Below are 14,672 nucleotides of genomic sequence, written 5' to 3' on the forward strand. Positions count from 1 at the left end.
AACAAAAGGTCACTCCTCTAAATATGCTGTCGGCTCCCCAGCTCCCTAGGATCGTACCAGTCGACCATCTACCTATTCAAAATCACACCCGAATCATGAACTGCTGACCCCAATGCTTGAGGGCATTTATCCATCCCATTTCTGTATGTGCACCCATATATCCAATGCAGAATATATTTCCAATTTGGATTTCATAGATTTATTTGTATAGACACACTTCTAAGAATAAGGAAAAAACATTATGGTCTTCATGCGTACTCTCAGTGGGTTATTTTGCTCTGTGTAAGCTAAGCCAGTCCCCTCCAGCACCGTTGTTTATTTCCATTTACAGCAATTTGTAGGATAATGTATAGTTGTAGTCTAAGGATTACAGCTGCCTGACACAATTGTCAGCACATTTTATTAAAAAAGTGCCAGCCTGAAGTCCCATGACCTTCCACTTTTCATCTTTAGAAAGCAACTTTTGGTCTAGGTTACAGTGGATTTATCCATTATACCGTTCATTTTTTATATCTCGTAGCTGGTTCCCAGACTAAATGGGATAATAGCTATTGTGACCTATAAGCCATTAACATATTTGCCTCGTGAGAATTCAGTGTCTGGGCTGTATACTGTAGTGTCAACATCTAGGATGTAAGTAGAAGAAAAGAAATCACGACTAAACTAGAAGGATTAGTTTTTATTATTATTACTCTTTTTTTTCTTTTTCTTTAAAGCCAACTTTTTCCAATTAAGGAAAAGAAGAAACTTGCATAAATCTTCCAGGGACCTCAGCTCACAATTTAAGCTCATTATGGCGGATAAGGAATTAATGGCTGTTGAGCACTCATATGTGTTCTGGGGATTTAAATGAGCATAATTCAGACATGTAGGACAGCAGGATTTCATTTATGCGCATGCCATCACTTAGCTTCTCATCACAGCAACTGCTGGATCCACTGGTGCCGTGCCAAATCGGAGGAGCGCAAAAGGCGAGGCTGCGAGTGACTCGGGGTGCTTTGGCTTTGGCCCGCCGAAGCGAGCGGCTCTCAAAGCCATTTCCCAACCTTGTCTTGGCCAGGCTCTGAGGCACCCCGAGAGTTTGGAACAAATCCAGAAGTGCCACTTGGGGCTTTGTTTTTTGCCCGTTGGTCTTCCACTGAATGGTGCTCAGATCGTAATGTGAATCATTTACGCACGCACCCGGACGGATGTGCGTACGTGGACGCACGTGAAGATGTAGAGCGTCCAGTCTTATTTAGGAAATTGAGTGTATGCTTTTCTGACTCCCTTATGGGATTCTAAAAAGGAAAAAAGAATTGCTTGCTTTCGAGTCTTCTCTAGACAAGCAAGATTCTTGAAAGACCCAAACTAGAGCAGTGCCTTAGTTCGTTCCTGAACGGACGCCGGAAGAGAAGCGTGTAGGCATCTCTCATTGTCCCTGAACGGACGCCAGAAGAGAAGCGTGTAGGCATCCCTGGGCTCACCCTTCAGCGGCTCCCTGCCCGAGAAGCACCTCTTTGCTGTTCGCAAAGTTTCCGCCAAGCCAGGAAATACGCAGAACTTTGCAATAGTTGATGTTGCACCGGCAACAAGTGACAGTTTATTAAAAATGTTAAGGAAAGAAAGCAATTATAAAATTATAAAACAGGTATTTGTCCAGGAGCCCAATGACTATAGCTTTCCCTTTCTTTTCCTCTTTCAGAGAGAAACCTCACGCTTTCCTGAAACACTGGGCTACCCTGCTAAAAAAAAAAAAAAGAAAAAGTACATAATCAGGGTCTCCCCTTCGCCTCGTTCACTGCCTTCGCAAGCTGACCCTGGAGGAGTTCTGGCTGCTGCGGTACAGGAGAGGCACTTTGCAGAGAAACCCCTCTTTTGCCCCCGGGAGCAGGGTGGAAGGCAGAGGGGCAGAGCAAAGCGCTCCTTCCTAATTGGTCGGGGTCTACAAATTACGGGGCACTCCAACGCGCACGGAACGGTCAAAAGACACCATGGATGGCGGGGGAAGAGGAGGATTTCCCCTGCACAGTTCTGAAAGGGTTTTGATCACCCTCTTTTCCATTTTGCCATAGCACACTGTTCCTCAGGTTGGTTCTTAGTGTCGTTTCTTCCCAGCACGCCCCAGCAAGCCCCAGCACACCCCAGCACGCCCCAGCACGCCCCAGCCCCAGCCCAGGGGAGCTGCTCTCAGCCCCGGCGCTTTGTCACCTGCGTTTTACAGGAGCAGAGGGATGCTGCCATTTACCACGGGCGAGGGAGCAAGCGGGAGACCTGAAAATAAACCTTCTCCTCGAGGCTCCAACCACCAGCCGCCAAGGCCCTACCTACGCGCCTATCTTTTTCCAGTCGCACACTGCGTCCTCAGGATCTGAGGGCAGAAAAGAGCCTTCTTCATTGAAACCCGTTTCAATTCCAAGAAAGAGAGACTCTGACTTGTTTGCTATGCTTGACTTGACACACTGCCTCCAGGGCGACGTTCAGAGTGACCTTACACAGCGGTTTACATTCATAATCCATCACTGCAGAGGGAAATCAAAACAACAGACTCTTTCCCGCCTCCTTGTGAAGGGCTGCTCTTGTTCTGTGCTGATTCCTCCAGAAAGAACCAGTGATGAAGCCAGATTAGAACTACAAAAAACACAAAACACCCTCCCCCCACCCCCCAAAAAAAAAAAAAATCCCAACCCAACCCTGGCAATATGCTTTTGCAAATCAGTTGCAAGAGTCCAGTGGCTTAAAAGTGAACAAAACAACTTTTCTTCGAAGGTCAAAAGCCTTTTTAATGCCTTTGTGACAGCAGGTGACAAAGCCCACTGAAATATCGCAAGTATCACATTTAGAGCAGATTAAAAATTAATATATGTGCACGTTATGCCCTTTTACATGTAAACGTTACGTTTTTTCAGTGAAGACTGCATCTAATATAGATTTCTTTTCCATTCCAACTGCTTTCTGCACCTATCAATAGTATTGAATATGGTACGGAATACGAATATGGAAATGGAATATAGCATTCCAGGAGCTTGCAAAATGACATAATTACTTACCAGAACAGGAGAAATCACACCCTCTCTTAACTTGAAGCTGATAATAAAAACCGCCCTCGTTCTACTTGTCAGTCCAAAAAAAAAGAAACCCCCCAAAACCCCAAGTCATTCTTACTCACCTCACAAAGTGAGTGAACAAACAAATACGACACAGCAGGTTTAGTCAACGAACTGATAAAAACCTCCAATTCTGAAGTGCTCTTACTATCACCGGATCTAAAGGAGTTTTGCTACACGGCTCCCCTGCTTTGGTGAGAGAAAGAAGAAGGGTGGCAGCTTTACAATAGCCTTCAGTGCTCCTTGACAAATAGCAAAAAAAAAAAAAACAAAACAAAAAACCAGCTCAGTGGAAATGTTCAACTTCTTTATGATTAAAAAACAAACCTTTAATGTAGTTTTTGTTTACTGTGTCATAAGTGCAGCGTTGGAAGTTGTTGCCAAAGAATCATTGGAACAGGCATGACTAAAGCAGTGTCAGCCAGCCAGCTCTTTGAAAATGATTCAGTTCCTCTAGTCTTATGACTAAAATAATATCCAGTGGCTCCAGCTCGAAGCCTGGTTAATACATCTGTCCAGAGCACATAATTACTCGGTCATAACATTCCCCCGGCCACCAGCCAACAAACCAATCAGCGTTTCTCCCTAACTCACTAGATTTTTTGCTGTGTCAAACTGTTTGATCTCTCGGTAGTAAAAATGCGGAAAAATGGAAGGACACTGCACTGGAAGGTTTTAATTTAACATAGTTTCTCATGGAAATTAAATCTGAAAAGAAACATGGTTTTGTTGACATCGCTGAGGCCGAGATTTTCATTCTGCTTTGGGAATAATAGTAACGTATCTGACTTGCAGCTCGCTGCTTATCTCCTCACCAGCTAAGCTCCTGCAACGTAATCTCGCTTTCGTTAATTGCTTTCACAAAGAAACTCGTGTTTATGAGAAAGCGAAGCGATAGCGGCACATTTAAAAGGCCGTTCTGTGTGTAACCCCCCCTGGGAATACGCTGCCTAGGCTGCGCGTGGAAACGAAACTGAGGGACGAAACGCGGGCTGCGTTCACACAGACGCCGCTGTCCCCAGTCCTCTAAGCTCTGTTTGTAAGAGTACGTGTTTAATTCTCCGAAGCTCAATTTTGAAAACTCTGCTGCAGACCCTGGAATCAATAACAGCTTTATATTGGCGAGGACACAGGACGAAGAGAACCGAAGCGTTATACTTCCCACAGCACGTGCCAAACCCACAGCCAGGAAAGCACTCCGTGCACGTTTCAGGCTGATTCAATCCCCTCTCTATACAGATACGGCATTTCTGAAGTGACAAAAGAAATTGCCAAAATTCCTATAGAGAAGAACTGAGGCAACACCCTCAAATGGGCAACCTCGAAGAGCCCACAGCATTTCCAAGATCATGGTACATTTATTGCTCAAGTGCTGCAGTTTTACACAGTAACTAACAGTGTCTACAGACCAACAAACATCTTTAGCTCGTGGCCAATATTTAGAATTTAAAGGCACTACAGGGATACAAACAAAGAACAACGCACCCCCACTGTCCACACAGAATACCAGTCATTCAATCTGGTGAGTAGAATCGTAGAATCACAGAATGGTTTGGGTGGGAAGGGACCTTTAAAGCCCACCTAGACCACCCCCTTGCCATAGGCAGGGACATCTCCAAGAAGACCAGGTTGCTCCCAGCCCCGTTCAACCTGGCCTGGAATGTTTCCAGGGATGGGGCATCAACCACTTCTCTGGGCAACCCGGGCCAGGGGCTCACCACCATTGGGGTGAAAAATTTCTTCCTTATATCTAGTCCAAATCTTCCCTCTTTTAGTTCAAAACCATTACCCCTTGTCCTGTGCTGGGAAACAAAGAGTGTCCCTAACTTCCTTCAGAAGAGCCAGAGTGGACAGAGGTGCACTGGCTGTGTGCAGATGGGTGCAGTGGTGGGACGGCAAGGTGCCCCAGCTCATCCCAAAGGGCAGACTGGGAGGAAGCGGACACAGGGCTCATCTGGGCTCCGCATATAGGCTCTCTCTCCATAGGTGAAAAGGACATGGGAGGAGGAGGGATTGGGAGGATCCCTCCCTCAGATGGAGCTGGGATGTGGTGGCAGTTGACTTCCAGAGGAGCTCAGAAGCTTTCCCGTTTTAGACTCTGCTGTTTATTCCGTGTTAGTACCGAACCTCTCAGATTCAGCACCTGCTCTGTGCGAAACTGGGATTTAAGTGTTTCAAACAGCTTATTCTGAATTATTGGCCTACTACAGTACAGGGACAGTTACATCTTCCAAAGGTCTGTAGATTTGTTCTACGAGCGTCAATAACAGTGCCATGCATTTCAACATCAACAAAGATTTTATGCCCTTAGGTGGTAGAGAATCTGTGACAGAACTGCAAAACGGTTCATTATGACCCCAAAGGATGCCGAGGAACGATGGGCCTCTTGTCACGTATAGCAGCTCCCGCTTGGAGCACCCTTACCTTCCTGAACCTGAGCGGCCAAACTGTGACGCTTAAAAGCAAATCCGACACTTTGCAAAACTTTGAGCAAAGTGGGAGAACACTGCAAAACTTGTGTCCCCCAGAGGATACTTAAAAACTATCGAGGCTGATGGATTACGTTTGGAAGTGCCAGAATAACGTTGCCTGGGTTGGTGCAGCCTGCCCACAGCGGCTGCTGCTGTGTGAGCTTTTATCCAGCTTTAATTCTACGATCCTGCATTGGCTTTCCAAGAGGACTCCTGTTTTATTCAGTGAAAGCATAATACTATATTTTAATGTCTTCTGCACTCACTGTATGCTTAGGTATGACCCAGAGGCACGTTATCCAAGCCCGGCTTTGAATACAAAGCTACGGACTTCATGGTTTTATACCCACTTCCACCTTTCTCCCTCACACCCGGTTTAACGGACTATTTTTATCCTCACGGAGAAACCAACAATTCCGATCAGGAGCAGTCCTGGATTTGTGAGGCCGCCTTAATGCACTGTGAAAAACTGGACTTTAACTACATAGACTCCAAAAAGCAGCAGTCCCGAAGGCTCCGTACCCCCGAAAGCTGCCCAACAGCTGCTTCGAATTAGTAAACATAAGACATTCTGAATACAGAGCGCGCAGCGGGATGAGAGCACTCCTGTCTGCATACCTTGCTGTCCCCCTCAGTGACAGGAGTGAACAAAAAAACCCCCAAAAATGGATCTCAAGGCAGCATTCACCACGAGCCTGTTTTTTTTCCCCGTCCCCGTGTTGTTTCATGCCTTTGCGGAGCCCGCGCCAGGCGAGGCACAGCTCCCGCAGCCTGGTCCGACTGGGAGCGGCGCCACCGCCAAGTACCTCCCGCGGCACAGCACCAGCGCTCTGCCTCCGCGGTTCATCCCCCTCCGTCTCCCCATTCCCTTTCATTCAGAGTGCATCGATGAGAAGGGAAGAAGCACCTCCTCCCTGCCCTCCCACCTCCTTTAAAAAAAAAAAAAAAAAAAATTAAATTAAGACATATTTTATCTTTAGGGAAGCAAAGCCAATTCCCAGTCTCTGGACTTGGTCAAACTAGCTCCGGGGATACGGTGATTAATTTGAAGAATCCTACATGCTTGAGGGCAAAAGGCACCTGAACATCAGGTTTCTTGTTTGGAAATGTCTACAGGTTTCCATGAAGGTGGGTTTGAGCTTAAAAGTCCGTCCCTCACAGCGATAGAGTGGCATGCCGTTTTCTCTTCGGTACAAAGAGGCTGGAAAGGTGCCCAGCGGAGAAGGTCCTGGGGGTGTTGGTGTACAGCCAGCTGAATATGAGCCGGCAGTGTGCCCAGGTGGCCAAGAAGGCCACAGCATCCTGGCCTGTGTCAGCCATAGTGTGGCCAGCAGGACTGGGGCAGTGATGGTCCCCCTGGACTCGGCACTGGTGAGGCCCCACCTCAAATACTGCATTCAGTTTTGGACCCCTCACTACAAGAAGGACATTGAGGTGTTGGAGTGTGTCCAGAGGAGGGCAATGGAGCTGTTGAGGGGTCTGGAGGACAAATCTTATGAGGAAGGACTGAGGGCCCTGGGGGTGTTCAGCCTGGAGAAGAGGAGGCCAAGGGGAGACCTTATCACCCTCTACAATTCCCTGAAAGGAGGGGGTAGAGAGGTGGGGGCTGACCTCTTCCCCCTGGTGACAAGTGATAGGACGAGAGGAAATGGGTTCAAGTTATGTCAGATGAGGTTTAGATTGGATATTAGGAAACACTTTTTCCCTGAAAGGGTTATCAAACCTTGGAAGAGGCTGCCCAGGGAGTGGGGGGATTCGCCATCCCTGGAGGTGTTTAAATAAAGGGTAGAGGTGGTACCTGGGGACATGGTTTAGAAGTGGTCACTTTAGGGTAATGGTTGGACTTGATGATCTTAAAGGTCCCTTCCAACCTCAGCCATTCTACGATTCGGTGGCTCTAAGCGCAGCCAGCCTGCGGAGCTGGCGAGCTCCGCTTTGCCAGCCTGGACCTGGGCAGCAGTGGGCTGACTGCCCTCGCCGGGCTCTCTCTGAACTTCACACGTATCATCTCAGACATTCTTTGGGGCAAAGGAATTTGTACACAAGACAGCATAAAAGAGAATGACTAAGTCCTGTTTACTGGCCCATAGCTGTTACGTGCGGTTACCTGCAGCCCCAGAAACAGTTCAAATAAAGGTGCAGGAGACATTTAAGCAGTGGCCCTACCCATCGGCCACATTCATTTTGGGCAACTGCTGGTCTACGTTCCGCAAAACCAAAGATGTCCCTTCTTGGGGCAGGACAAATTAGCTTTTGCTGGGTTTTTTTGCGATCCTACAGACTTAGAATACTTTCAAACTGGAGCTCGTTACCTCACATCATCTGCAGTTCTTTGGTTTTAAAATAACACTCCTTGTTACAACAGTAAAAGTTGTTTGTATCTTGTCTTTTAATAATTTAACTTACAAGGGTGGGAACCACCTGATCAGATTTAAATACTCATGACGTGTTCACAGGTACATCCACAGCAAAAGCCGTTGTCCAGGTCATCTTTTATAGCTAATGACAGAAACGGTCATTTTAGGGCTTGATTTTAAATGTCTATTTCTCTGTTGACTAAAACAGTAAGTTACGGGCTGTGTGCTCAGAGGGAAGGATGTCAAGAGAAATAATTGCTCTACAGCGTCCGCAGCTGCTTTCACCAGATCAGCAATGGAAATACTCGTGTTGAATCTGGAGGCAACACCAGCTCCTGCGTTTGTAACGGAAACAACGGCAGAGATTAATAAAGACATTGAAACAGATCAATTTAATCCTTTTGCTTGTCCAAACCTCACGCCTGGATTTTCTCACTAAGCCAGTCACCGTCCACGTGCGTTTTCACTAACTTTGCGTAAAGAATGGCGCTTATAGCTGTAGCTCGCTGGAACTTCATAGCATGACGTGACAACCTGTTCCCCGGATTATTATACCAGAAAATTAAGCAGAGCGCTCTCAGTCGAAGAGCAAATATAGCAACTCGTTTAGGCCACAGAGCAAGAGCCGACTCAAAAGCGCGCTTTCAGCCTGCAGCGCGGGCTGCCTGTGAGCGCCGTTGTGTTTCAGCAGGACCATGAGAACGGGCAGCCGCCGTACAAGCGGCAGCGCTGTTTCCCAGCCAATTAATACAGAAGCTGAAACCATCAACTCGCCGCCGGCTTTGAACGCCCGTAGCGCCGTGAAGCCCGTCCGCAGAAAGACCGCAGTGAGATCTGGAGAGAAACGTGAAAATATTGGGCGCTTGAGCAGAGGCGTCCGTTAATTTGGTTGAATTTGGAAATGAAAGAGCAGCCTGGAGCCCACCGAAGAGGGTTAGGATGCCGTTTGGGCCCAGGCCGGCTCGGCACAGAGGAAACCCGCCGCTCAGAACAGCCAGGTGGGTGGGTTTCTGTCCTGGTGGGTCTCTTTGTTCCTCCTTTTGAATCATGCATTAGATTCTGTCCAAAATTAAACGCTTTCCTCCCAATCTGGGAGGGATTTTGTCGTTCCGTTCCTTTTTTAAATAAACTTCGAGCGTCCCGGTTTGAGACCTTAGGATCTGCGTGAAGAGAATATTGTACGAACAGACACTACATGTTAAAAGCTAAAAGAAATAGAAAGAATGATCTCTCCCCGCCCCTTCCCTCTGTTTCTCTCGTTTGCAGGAGCTGCGGCGTTACGTGTTCTTACGTTCTGGTCCTTCCTCCATCCTAGGGAGCCGGTACACTTGCCAGCATCCCCCTTCCCTCCTCTCCTCTCCCAAAGCCCCAGATTTCAAATCCAAAGAGCATATTCCCGCAATCATTTCTCCAAGTGTCCTCCAGCCCGTAGCTTTTCCAGTCCTCACTCTTCTTTGCTTTGCTACCACTAGGAAAATACGTACTTGGCAGTTCTCAATAAAATGTTATTAAAATATATATATATGAATTGAAAAAAAAAAAAATCTGAAAAAAAGCATCATGTATCACTTCAGCATGTCATTTAAAGAAGGGGAAAGGCTGACAAGTTGTCCTAATGTATTCCAAAAGTGAGGTTGGTGCAGAAATGGAAGAAATCATGAAGTTACAGCCAATGGGTCTCCATACTTAAGATCTTATGTGCCACCTTAACAGCCCTTCTTCTAATCCTCGTATTTGTCCCTTAAACATAACTTGGCCACAATCATTTACATAACAAAGCAGGACATGGCTAGATACTCTTTTTTTCCTGAAATCATTATTTTCAAAGTAATAACAACGTTAAGGTAACCTTATCTCAGCTTCAGCTCAGGGACTGGGTTTCCATCCCCACGGGAGGTGGGGGGGCGTCCAGGCCATCGTCACACGGGACGCTTCGTTAGGGCACGGCGGCCCCCGCAGTCTGGGACGTGTGGCACTCTTTGCTTCTGCCGCCGCTCCTCCCGAAGGCAATATCCACCCCGCCCCTCAGAAATGACAACGAAAGCTGGTGCGTGACCGAAGGCACAGGACGACGCAAAGCGCTTGGCGTCCCAGCGCACAGCGCTTACAGACAGCGCGCCAGTGATGACATCACGCGTAGACAGCAGGTAATCGGGAAACTGGAAGGGAGAAGCTAATATCTGTAGTGTTATGTGATTGCGTACTGAAAGGCCCTCGCATAAACGCAGGCATGCACAGGAATGGAATTAAAAGCGCTTAGTTTTGGGACGGAACACTAGAAAATGTACAGTGGGGAACAAGTTTGCACCGGTCAGTAGATGAGATAATTGGCTTTATTCTTTAACTTGTTATTGAACATATATTAACATTTCCTGATTTTTGCAGACTTAAGCAGCAAGCTGGATACTAACAGAGGGTTTTTTTTTGTCTCCCTGAATGTGCATCTTTTCTCAACCATTTATCATGGTTTGCACTGGTAAAAAAGAAAATCTTAAATTACTATTAAATACACCTTTGACTAAATCCAGGCTACAAAGTAATGAGCAACGATGTATTCTGAAACGATGTATTCTCTAAAGAGTTTCTTACAGTCATATATTCATCCTCCTCCCCCCAAGACAATCCACTGGACTGCAGGGAGTATATATATATATATATATATATATTGCGCTCTGTGTGTATAGGTGCTGTATATATTACTGCTTCCTTAAAATAACAAGCATAGTCATGAAAAAAATATAAAGAATAAAGATGAAAGGCATAACTGCTTAGTTTGGAAATTAAACATAAATTGAGGTGGAAGAAATTCTCATTATTTATTTCGGGGCTGATCCAAAGCTCTTCAGAGTCAGTGTAAAGAACATCAACTGCACGAGGCTTTAAGTTGCGCCACTACAGTTGGATGTTTCGGAAAACTGTCTGGGAAAGCAGCACAAATAAAAAAAGTCTATTTAGAGGTGGGGAGGGATGGGGCTTCCTGGATTGTCTTACACCAGTTCTACCAGTGGGACGGTCCTGACCTCGGCTTACAGGGATACGCACCGCTTTGTCACAGCTGTGCGGGAATGAAGCCCGCGAAGGTTTCACGGCACTGGCTCAAGCGTAAGAAAGGGCGAAAGCAGGAAATGCAATCACTTGGGTGATATGTGCAGGGGCGCTGTCACTGGGGGAGGGCGCCCGAAAGCAGCTCTGGCCGTGAGCTCTGCTTGAGGCAGCGGCGCCGTCCCAGCCCGTCCGGCAGCTCAGGCCACCGGTCCCTGTGCCGCAGGCGTGGGAGCATCGCCAGCGCACCACGTGCGGCTGGAAGCCAGATGGAGCAAAGAAAAACCACTTCTCAGGATTGCCAGCATTCTGCCCAGTGTTGTCTAACAATCCCACCATGCATCCAAAGTATAGAATCACAGAACAGTTTGGGTTGGAAGGGACCTTGAAGATCACCCAGTCCCCCCCCCTGCCCCAGGCAGGGCCACCTCCCCCCAGCCCAGGTTGCTCCCAGCCCCATCCAACCCGGCCTTGAACACCTCCAGGGATGGGGCAGCCACAGCTGCTCTGGGCAACCTGCACCAGTGAAGAACAGGTGAGACCTTTGAGATGGTAAAGGGTTTTTCCTCCTTCCACAGTGAAATTTGTTTTTCTGTCTTCTGCTCTTATGTTTGTTCTTCGTCAGTTCTGAATTACAGGATTCTCTCTACTGATGAGTCCATCCCTTATTCTGACTGGATATTAAGTTATCATTAAATGTAGCACACCACAAGACTGAAGACCAAATATTACCTCTTGAGCCCAGGCACTATGAGGCACCTACACAGAACCCTCCTATAGATATTTTAACATATCGGAGGACATACAGCTTTCCGTTTGAAACCCAGGAGACGAGCTATGAGCTGAAAGGCTGTAACACCCTTGAACGTAAGTCTCCGAGAACCCACAAAATGATAGGACAGGTACAGCTTTTCATATGTTTTCCTATTCCCCGTCTATAACAGTGTTGAAGTCAGTACTGGACACCCCTAACTAAATGTCCCTCAAAGTTTTCTTCTCATTCACTGTTATATTATTTGCTCCACGACTATTGCAGGCCACAGTTGTGTTGTCAGCAACCAAACTGAAACAACGTACAGTTTAACGAGACTTTGTATGGTAGGTAGCCTTGGTCCTGTATTCCCATCAACAGAAAGTATGATAAAAATCGCAGTCGAGAGACCATTGATTAAAAAAGTTTAGTTCTGTGTAATTGACAGAGAATCACAGGATTAAATCCTTAATAAAGCTTAATTTCTTGTGTAAAATTATGATACTGAACTTTTCCTGCCCTCTTTGGATTGTAAGTCATCTGAGGAAAGAATAAAAGATGGAATTTAGTGTTTGCTTGTAAAATCACTGGAAACAGAAACCTGAGCCAGCTCAAGTCTTACAGTAAAAAAAATTCCTCACCGCCACATCGCTACTGTTTAATTGTTTATTACTTTGAAAATGTAGTCCCAATAGTAACGTTAAAATCTGGTTCTAGGCCAGCCAAGGCGCACAAGGTGGAGCTGGAAAAGATCCAGTTAGTTTACAGCATCGCATTTTGCAGTGTCAAAGCAGCAAGTGTTTACTTTAGATACAAAGACACCATAATATCTTGTTTAAATTAAATGCTGAAAATATAAACAGACTGAGATAATCCTTTTTTTTTTTTTTTTTTTTTTTTATGTTTAGACTCATGGTAGTGGAAACAGCTTGCAATAAACGGACAAAACTAAACAGATAGAGCGATATTATTCTGGGAAGCCTAACTCTTACCTTCAAGAGCCTGTGTCCGCCCTGGCAAGCCAGCTGAGAAGTTCAGCTGCTGCAACTTCAGCGATCAAATTTAAAGAAAAACTTCCAAGAAAATAAGTCAGCAACGCAAAGCAGGTGTGGGGAAACTGCAGCTTTCACATAAAGAGCAATTTTCACAGGAAATGTAGGCTGTTTGACTGCCAATTCTATTTATGGCATCTTCAGGTTTCGCCCCCCTCCGTTCATGCTAGAGGTACCCAGAGCAGCATTGGGATGCCCAAATCAACTCCGTGCCTTTGAAGAACGCTATAAAGGAGTCCCCTAGGAGACAGCTGGGACATTTCTCTCAGCTCTCCATCTCATAAATCTACCTACAAACCGAGATGATGTTTGCTGCTTCTGGTAACAATTTCTTCCCCCAAATCCTGACATTACCACCTCCACCATTTGCACTATGGTGCCTCAGAGCACAGTGGTTTGTACTCTCCGCGTGGAAAGCAACCTGTTCTTGGAACATCCCTCTTGCTCCCAAGTTGAACAATGTCTTAAGGAGTTCTCCGTGTAACACCTGGAGGTGTTCAAGGCCGGGTTGGACGGGGCTGGGAGCAACCTGGGCTGGGGGGAGGTGGCCCTGCCCGGGGCGGGGGTGGTGGAACGAGATGATCTTCAGTGTCCCTTCCAACTCTAACCACCCTGCGGTTCTGTGGTTCTACTCCTTTTCTCTACTTCATAAGCCTATCTCCTAGCTTGCAGCCTGTGAAGAGAAAGAGAGTATAGTCTCTTGCACAAATGCACATTTTTATAATAACTTCTAAATTGCAAGAGAGAATTACATGTATTTTTAGGCTAGATGATATTTGGTGAAAGAACTTCAGTTTTTTCTTAACAGCATTACTAGGAACAGAGCAGTACATGAAAAGGAATGTAAATACCTGCCATTTTTTTTTAAACATATTGTTTTTAACCGTACTGCTCTGACTCAAACTGCTGACTCAAACTGACTCTCAGACTGCTTTCCAAATTGATGTATGGATACCACGGCTTAGCTGCTAAAGCCACAGAAGAAACTGCTTCCCCACAAACCGGATTAGCACGGCTTTCTTTCCTGGCAGAGTGTGTTTGTTAGGAACTCCCCAATAAAATACGGTATTTCGCCATACTGGGCTTTAAAGAACGCATTAGCAAAGACTCAGTCTCTGTCTTCCAGCCAAAAAGCCCTCCAAGCCGTTCAGAAGGGGGTATTGTGTTCTTCCCTGGTTACCCCAAATACACTACTCAAAGGGAGTATTATTCAGGATCCATCCAGTAGGAACAAACGTCTCTGTCTTCAGGTCCCAGCAGATTGCGGCGGCATTAAGAGAAATGCAGCATTTCAAATTGCTCCGTCAAAATCAGTTCCTACAAACATGTACTCAGCATTATGAGGAGCGGATATCTGAGACCGTACGAAGAAAGCGCTCCGAACGGAACGCAGAGGCGCGCTGACAGAAGGATCCCTCACGGCGACCGCCGGCTTTACAGAAAACCGCCTTTTAAGAGTCAGGAACGGAGATGGAGGGCAAAAGAATGACAGCGCGGGGCTTATCGAACATTGCAGCACCCGCCGAGCGCGCTTTGTGATTGTCACTTTAGGCGAAAATCCTTTAATTTCTGTTTGGCTCGACAGAGCACCTACCTTTGCGGGGACGTACCCTCATTTTCAGCTGTGCTTCAACCACTTGGGCTGAAGATGCCGCTCAGTACTGCCGCTGCCCAGACGCCGGCAAAGCTGCCACAGAGGTTGCACAGGCGGATTAATGAGCGCCTCCCCCCACCTGCCTTTGGCTATCCCAAACGTCTTCTGTCCTGCTTTAAATCCAAGGGCTACCAAGATGATCAGGGGACTGGAACACCTCTCATGAAGAAAGACTGAGGGAATTGGGTCTCTTTAGTCTGGAAAAAAGACGGTTGAGGGGGGACCTGATCAATGCTTACAAATACTTAAAGGGTGGGTG

The sequence above is a fragment of the Vanellus vanellus genome (genome assembly GCF_965231255.1).
Source record: "Vanellus vanellus genome assembly, chromosome: 4".
NCBI classification, from domain to species: domain Eukaryota; kingdom Metazoa; phylum Chordata; class Aves; order Charadriiformes; family Charadriidae; genus Vanellus; species Vanellus vanellus.